This window comes from Crinia signifera, chromosome 9, assembly GCF_055691185.1.
Source record: "Crinia signifera chromosome 9, ASM5569118v1, whole genome shotgun sequence".
NCBI classification, from domain to species: Eukaryota; Metazoa; Chordata; class Amphibia; order Anura; family Myobatrachidae; genus Crinia; species Crinia signifera.
In genome coordinates this window covers 90795878-90804831 of record NC_139225.1, presented here as the reverse complement: position 1 = coordinate 90804831, position 8954 = coordinate 90795878, and positions in this window count along the sequence as shown.

Here is an 8954-nt window from a genome sequence, read left to right as displayed (position 1 = left end):
TCCAGCATGCAGGATCTTAATCGGCCGGCGATAGCGATGCACATGGCCCCTACACCTGGAACGATTTAGGGGCATTTTCTAAGCGATCTAGTCAGATCACTTAGAAAATGTCCTGAAATCGCCCCGTGTGTAGGCCACATTACTCTCTATGTATAACTGAATTTATAATGTCACTTCCATTGATTGGTTTGTACACACATAGCTTTGGTTTGCTATTGCAGATTATTAAGGCTTGCTCAGATGGGGTAGTTAGTCAGTACAGTGTACATAGCACTTATGGTCCATACACACTGGGCGATGGGTATGGACAGCGATGACCGCCGTCATCGCTGGGGGTAAAGCCGCTCAGTGCATACACACTGAGCGTCTTTCCCCTTGCCCGGCGCCGACTGAGGGGGGGCGGACGGTTTTGCATAGTGCAGCACTATGCAAAGCCGATTATCTGCTGGTAATACCAGCAGATGAGCGACTTACATGGCGATGATGCAGAAGCGCGCATCACCACTCATCTCCTGAATGCCGCTCAAAACACCAAGTTTGAGCCACTTTCAGCGCAAAATCGCCCAGTGTGTACGGGCCTTTAGAGATCACTATCTCCTATTCTGACATAAACTATTATGTTGCGAAATGTTTCAATTCTGTGGGGAATACCCCAGTCTAGACTTGTGTATCTGCAAGTGCCTATGCCCATATATTCTAAAGATAAAAAAAAAAAAAACAGCAACACTGTGATGTAAAAGTTTTTGTGTTAAAACATGCTTAAGTGATAGGCTGTGACATTGCAGAGAAATTTCCAGCAGATGCAGAGATTATTACAGGTCCTAGAACAACAACTGGGTAAGTAAATTGCTAGATGTATAATCAGAAGTGATACATTTCATGACTACATTCCAGTAAAATAGCAAAATGTTCAAAACATTCAGGGATTTCCTGCACAGCCGACAGTTACCAGGCAATCGGGAACCTTCCAGCTGGAACAAAATGAACGCAATTTCCTGGAATGTGAAATGTATAAACCCTACAGCGGTTTACAAGTGGACTTCACTATTAATGTGCTTTGATTTTGTTTTTCCTCCTAGGGTCTGATTCAGACCTGATTGCACAGCAGCGAATTAGCAGCGCATTAGCAGCGCTGTGCGGATATTAAACTGCCGCCCCACCAGAGTGTAATCCTGGCCTTTGCAAGTCTGCAAATGGGTAGCGAATATGTGACAGCCAAGCAAAAAGTTGCATATCCATTTGTAGATCACTTACCATGCAATGATTTCACCGCTGTGTGGGGTGTGGATCAGTTGGTCACCAGCAAGTTGTTAGACAGTCATTAGGTCGACAGGGTTATTAGGCTGACATGGGTAAAGTCGACAGTGAAAAGGTCAACCCAGTTTTTTTTTTTTTTACCCATATGTCCTAGTCAGTGGATGGTAGGGCATGAAATTAAATACCGCCTGTCGGCACTTGCTGTGTCCACATGGATACCGAAACGAACCAACGCGTTCTTCCACCACACCCAATGGATGGCAGGGCATGAAATACCACCTGTTGGCACATGTCGTGCCGACATGGACACCAAAACGTACCACAGCGTCCGCTCGCCATGCTTCGGGCACACTATTTTATTCTCCCACCACGCCCTAGTGGATGGTAGGGCATGAAATACCGCTTGTCGGCCCAAAAAAAAAAAAACATGTCTACCTAACCCGTGTTGACCTAATGACCCTGTGGACCTAAAGTCTTGTTGCCCTTTCTGCATGTTGACCTAGTGGTGTCAACCTAATGCTTGTCGACCTACTCTATGGTGACCCAATGAGCATATCCCGCTGTGTGCAGCCTCTGAGAAGCCCTGGACTTGGTGGCTGCGATGGAGTCGGCCTGATCGAGGCCAGAGCTGACGTCACACACTCTCCACTAAAACGCTTGGGCACACCTGACACTCCCACAAGTGGGAGTGTCAGGTTGGCACCCAGAAACGGCAGCTTCCTGTCAATCAACTAGCGAATGGGCCGTGATGAAGAGAAGTAGTAGGATTTCATTGCACAGAGGCAGAGCGCATGCATACTGCAACCTGTATGCATGCGCAATCATTTGATCATTGCTCGGGCTGCAAATTTACAGTCATGCAATAAAATCGGAATCGGGCCCCTAGTACTTCATGCAGGGATTTCAATCCTGCACGATATTTTTTAAAAGTGTTTGTAACGGTCTTCATAAACAAGTGAGCATGGAAAAAACGTATTTACCAATACACTAAAAGCCCATATGCTCATATAGCACTTTATTATGGTCTAAGTCAGGGGTAGCCACCTCCAGTCCTCGAGAGCTACCAACAGTTAACATTTTCCAGGTCTCCTCACAGAATCAGGAGTGAAGTAAATAGCTCCACCTGTGGATCATTTATAATGTGTCAGTCAGTAATGAGTGCACCTGTGCAGCAGCTAGGTGATCTAGAGAATGTGAACTGTTGGCTACCACTGGTCTAAGTAGATGACGTTCACAATTCTACTGTGATTTAAAAAAATTGCAGCCTTGCATCAAAGGAAAATGATTGATAAAAATGTTATTACATTTTTTGGCTTTATCACAACATAAACACACATTTACTAGGAAAGGCAAGATAGAAGACTCTTGGTACAGTGTGTTCGATTCTCCTGCATGATGATAGATTTCCACTGCACTTATGAAAACACAAACTTGTTAACAATGCGCCTTGATTAACAACTGATGCAGCTATTGGTCCCTTGCAACAGGATACCGTCACTAAGTCGACAACCATTAGGTTGACATCACTAGGTTGACATGAATGAAGGTCGACAAGGGCTAAGGTCGACAGGGCATTAGGTTGATATGGGGAAGGTCGACATAGTGTTTTTCACCTTTTTTTAAGCCAACATGTGCCGTCTGGCAGTATTTGATGCCCTACCATCCACTAGGCCCTAGTGACTAGGGCATGGTGGGAGAAGGAAATAGCATGCTTGAAGCATGGCGAGTGCAGGGAGCCACGTGTGGGGACACGTGCACTTTTTTGTCCATGTCGACATTCGGGACAAAAATGTGAAGAACCCAGTGTCGACTTAATGACCATGTCGACCTAATGCTTGTCAACCTAGTTGCTGTCCATCCAATGATCCATTGTCTACGCACAGGGAAGCAATTTTTCATGACTGCGCATGAGCATAGTCATTTATGCGCATTTGCAGCCACTGTGTGCGAGCGCCCATGGCGAATGGATTATTATTTAAAGTTTCTTATATAGCTCAGCATATTCCGTTGCGCTTTACAATTATTCGCCGGGCGGTCGCACACAACAGCGTGGGCATGGGGCGGCGGGCCGGGGGATGCACCCATGGGAACACCCAGCGTTTCATGGGTGTTCCCATAGTAATTCCCTGATGGTGCGGGGGCAGGCAGGCGACGTCAGGATGTCAGCTGCACTCCCGCTTCCCGCACAGGGAGTCCACAGATCTGAGACACCACAGAGGTGTCTCAGATCTGCCAGCGCTTGCAAAATCATTCGATGGTCAGGGACCTTCGAATGATTTTGTCCCCACACGCAAGGCTGCAAGTGGATGTTTATGCAAAACACCCATCTGTATACCTGCGGGGGATCGCGGAGGGTGCGGGTGGCGTTCTGTGAACTCACAAGGCTGTGAAATTCGCAACCTTGCACGTCAACCAGAATAAGGGTCATTGTATAAAACTATACTGGATAAATTTAATGTCTTGGGATCCCAAATATGGAAACTATATAGTATCTTGCTATAGTTTGTCCTTGGGCTGCAAATAAACTAATCCACCAGTTACGTGTATGGATGAAGCTCTGTTCTGGACAAACAGTTTGCAAAGACCTGATGTAAATGTTGCGGTTAGTGGACATGATTTATACTTGTACACATACCCAATGGGGTCCTGCAATGCCCCCTGAGCTCCAGCCAGATTGACAGTCTGAGGGTGTTTGGCGCTGGGAAGAGGCGGCGAATGGGTCAGTTCTTCAAAACAGAGAGAGCTGATGTGCGTGTCTGCGTCTGATGTGCAGATTTACTGGCCTCGGCTGTGGACCCAAGATGGAAATCTGAGTAACCTGAAGGGTAATATAGGGGTTGTGCTGCATATCCAGTAACCAACACCTGGGTGGTAATGCCATGTCGGAGACACACATCATGGGTTCCCCCTGGCTTCACACAATCTTTTCCCAAACTGGTGAGTGTGGAATTCATAGTTTTAAAAGTAGAAATAATATTTTCACAGTTGGACTACAGGTCCCAGCAAGCTGACCCTGGCATGTTGGCCCTGCAACTGTCAGCATGGGGCTTTTTGGCACATCTACCTGCTGTAAATTATTTATGCAAACAATAGAGACAGCGCGCACAATGAGCTATAAATGTGACAACACTTTTATGTAATAAAAAAAGCTCTCATACAACTACAATTTAGGGTAAACAGCTTGCCAGCATGGTATGGTGGAACACGGGATGACCGTTTCTCACACCGCACTGGAGCCACGCAGTCGGTCGGACCTTCCCAGCTCCAAATACGTCACACGTCACTGGTTGAACACGCCAAACGCGTTTCCGTTACTCTGTCAGACTTCATCAGGGGGTGTGGCTATCTCCACTGGGCTCACATTTAAATACTCAGTTCAGTCACTAAGAAGGGTCATCAGGTTGGCATAATATAATTAATTGTCCTTGCAGCTCCATTTCACTATTGTGGTTTGCTTTATCACATGAACAGACAAAAAATATATAAACAATATACAAATACATAATAATACAGAAGGGACTATATATATATACATAAAATCTCTTAGAACAAGGATGGAAATGATTCAAATATACATTTTATGTTGTAATTATATATCAACATCGCATATAATAATATTTTCATAATAATATTATCAAAAATAAATAAAATAAGAAATAAACATACACAAATATGCATATCATTATGTCAAAAAGCGCTATCAAGCTGAGTGTATGGAATCATAGCAAGCGGCGCTATAAGAAATAGAGAACAAAGATTGCGCTTTTTGACATAATGATATACTTATTTGTGTACCGTATTTTTCGCTCTGTAAGACGCACCCGACCATAAGACGCACCTAGTTTTAGAGGAGGAAAACAGGAAAAAAAATATTCCCATGGTACTTGTATGCCCGCTCCCCCCCTCCCCTTGTACTTGTATGCCCGCCCCCCCTCCCCTGGTACTTATATGCCCGCTGCCCACTCCCCCCTCTCCCCTGGTACTTGTATGCTTGCTGCCTGCTCCCCCTCCCCTGGTACTTGTATTCCCACTCCCCCCTCCCCTGGTACTTGTATGCTCGCTGCCCGGACCTCTGTGAGCTGCTGACAAGTACCAGAGGAGGGGGTGGAGCGGGCTCTGCTGCAGCTCCTGAGATGCTGGTGCAGCAGCATCCAGGAGTTTTTGCATTTTTTGCAGTATTCGTTCCATAAGACTCACACACCTCTCTCCCCCCCCCCCCCCTTATTTTTTGTGTGCATCTTATGGTGCGAAAAATATGGTATATGTTTATTTCTTATTTTATTTATCTTTCAAATATTATTATATGCAATGTTGATATATAATTACAACATGATTTAGGAAATACTAGAGAATCAAAATGGCCAACCCTTAGGCCGAAAGCTTATTATAAATTTTGGAGAAAAAATTAAATATGATTAATTTGTGTTAATATGTAATTCTTAGGTTCAATTACGTGGGGAGGCACAGTGTTTACTTCTGATAATCCACATACATTATTGCTGGTAGCTTCCTATCACTTTTACCCAGGGCCATCTTAACAGTAGTGTGGGCCCCTGGGCAAAGCAGTGCACTAGGGCCCTTACCCATTCTCCCCTCCTAGGGGTGGGGGTTGTGGGGGGGGGTGCTATCAGCAGCTTTGATGTCCTATGGGTGGCAGGGGGTGCTCTATCTTCCATTCAACATGTAGGACCTGGAGCAGTAACTTCTGCTAATTACTCCTTTACTGCACAGGTGGTGGGAGGGAGAACACTAACGCGTGGAAGCACTGAGCTGAATGAAGGGTCCCTTGTAAATGACTTCCAGGAAGGTAGGGGGTATTTTATACTCAGGGGAGGGTTGGATAATGGAGTGGGCTTAATATTTGTCATTTCCGGTGGAAGGGCAGCTTGTTTGACTGCAGATTTCGCCATTATCTGGAAATAGACTTCTTAGCCTTTAATTCTATAAAAACCTAGAGTCCCAACTTTCAGGAGGAGCTGGGGACCTGGGGATCAGAGATCAGGCGCCAGAGCAATCCATTGACAAAAATATAAAACTGTACACCAGACGTTTGGAGCTGGAGCAGGGACCGGCTGCTGGAAGGCTGATATCTCTGGTTCTGGGCATGATAGAGACAAGCTGCTAGTGTCATTAGAAAGGGGAGATTCACTGCTTTTGGAATATACTCTGTCAGAGAGAACCTGAGAAATATGACTGGGATTTGCAATTAACAGGTCAGATGTGGACTGCTGCTTTGACGTTGGATATCTCCAGTTCCCCAGGGTTGATTTTAAAAATTCTGGTATCTCTGGAAAAAGGAGATCCTCAGCAATCAGCCTAGGGCCCTTATACACCTGGGGCTCCTGGGCAAGTGCCCATTAAGCCCATACGAAAAGACGGCCCTGCTTTTACCATAAATAACTTGAGTTGCTCCTGGTCCACAAACCCAGGGCACTACAAAAAGTGTTCTGAGGCACCCCAGGCTGCCACGGCACACAGTTTGAGAACCACTGTCATAACCACTAGAAGTTGCTCAAGCACCTTTTAATTCCTTGGGATTTGTTCTCTCCCTTAGATAAAGGTTTCTTTCTAATGCTATTGGGCCAAACAGAAGCGTTCCCTAGGAGGAAGAAGGCATGTGGTGTGTGGCTGCTATTAATACAATAGATGTAACTTCTGATATAATTATTTACACATAATATCATGGATTTATGGAATCCTTCAGCTTATCTATAGATTTTCCTGCCTCAAATTTAGTGGCCCCTTCTGAGCACATCATTTAGTTTAAAAAACAATAATAATTATCTAATAAACAGTTTACCCAGTGCAAATAATATAAATTATCTTTGTAAATCTACACCTGTAAGCGCACTAACTGTATTGCATGCATGTCCATAGAATTATTTAGTTCATGAGATTATACTAATTGTGGTGTTCATGAATAATACTTATATACAGTTCAGTTTCAAGGTACCTCAAGTAATTTGACAGGTCTGATACATACTACTAAATGCAGTAATAGAAGAAGAAAAATACAGGTTCAATGCCACATTTCCTGCTATTCAGACAAAGCTCATACCCTGTTTCCCCGATAATAAGACCTACCCTGATAATAAGCCCTACCCTCACTTCTGGACAACGGTCCAGAATAAGCCCTACCCCTAAAATAAGCCCTAGCTAAATCCCCATTTTGCCCAGTCCCTGTGCAAAACTTCCAGCTCCCCCCCCCCCCCCCCCCACATGAAATGGATGCTGCTGCAGCTCTGAAGCCTTTGCTGATGCAAGGATGCATTGGGCATGTGACGTCATTGCGCACTTTAGGGACTGATTGGCATCTGTACACAGGCGAAAGCGGAGAGACTGAGCGGCGCCGGAAAGGCTGAGTGGCTGAAAAATGCAGAAGGAAAGGAAAGCGTCAGTTGTGCTTAAAGTATAAGGTGATTGAGGAGCATGATATGGATAAAAGCAGGGACTGAGGGGCTAAAATAAGCCCTACCCTGAAAATAAGCCCTATGGTGTTTTTTGGACTGAAAATAAAAAATAAGACACTGTCTTATTATCGGGGAAACACGGTAGCTGTAGTGTGTTGTACTTGAAAATGACACTCTACTGCCACCTGCTGTATTACATGGTTTATTGCTTTGTTTTAAAAAAAAATATATTTATTTACCGTTTCTTACAGCAGATTCCATTGCGCTTTACAATTGTAGACAGTGATAAAACAAACTGGGTATCAACAGACAGACTTGGAGGTAGGAGGGCCCTGCTGCAAGCTTACAATCTATAGGGACATAAGACACAAGGACAGGCACCAGTAATAGCATAGCAGTCGCACCAAGTTGCAAGTCCAGAAGAAAAGCTATATAATACATAAGTGTCTCAGAGGGTTATGCTTGAATGTTTGTAGGCTAGTGGAGAGACTTATGGTGTGTGTAAGGGCATTCCATAGGGTGGGAGCAGCCCGATGAAAGTCCTGTAATAGTGAATGGGAGCTGGTGATCCGTGCAGGAGAGATGCAGATCTTGTGCAGAGAGGAGTGGTTGAGTTGGGAGATATTTTAGATACAGTAAGTAATGAGATATATGCTGGTGTAGTATGGTTAAATAGCTTTATATGTGAGTAGAAGTATTTTATATTGAAAACGGTAAAATACAGGCAACCAATGGAGGTACTGGCAGAGAGGATCAGCAGACGATGAGCGCCTTGCTAGGAAGAACAGCCTAGCAGCAGCATTTAAAATAGATTGCAGTGGCGAGAGTCTGTTCTTGGGAAGACCAGTTAGGAGACTATTGCAGTAATCAATGCAGGATATAATGAGTGCATGGGTAAGATATTTAGTAGTGTCTTGTGTAAAATAGGGTTGCATTTTGGATATGTTTTTTAGATGCATGTAACAGGGTTTGGAGACAGATTGAATGAGGGAACAAAGGACAGTTTAGATTCAAGGATGAACCCTAGGCAACAAGCTTGTGGAGTAGGGTAGATTGTCGAGTGGTCAACAGTTATGGAGATATCAGGATGGTAACTGTTCTTGGCTGGTGGGAATATACTTAATTCCATTTTGGAAATATTAAGTTTGAGCTTGTGAGAAGACATCCAAGATGAGATAGCAGAGAGGCATTCAGAGACTCGGCCCACAACCACTGGTGACAGCTCTGGGGTTGATAGATAGATTTGAGTATCATCCGCATACAAGTGATACTGAAATCCAAAAAGTT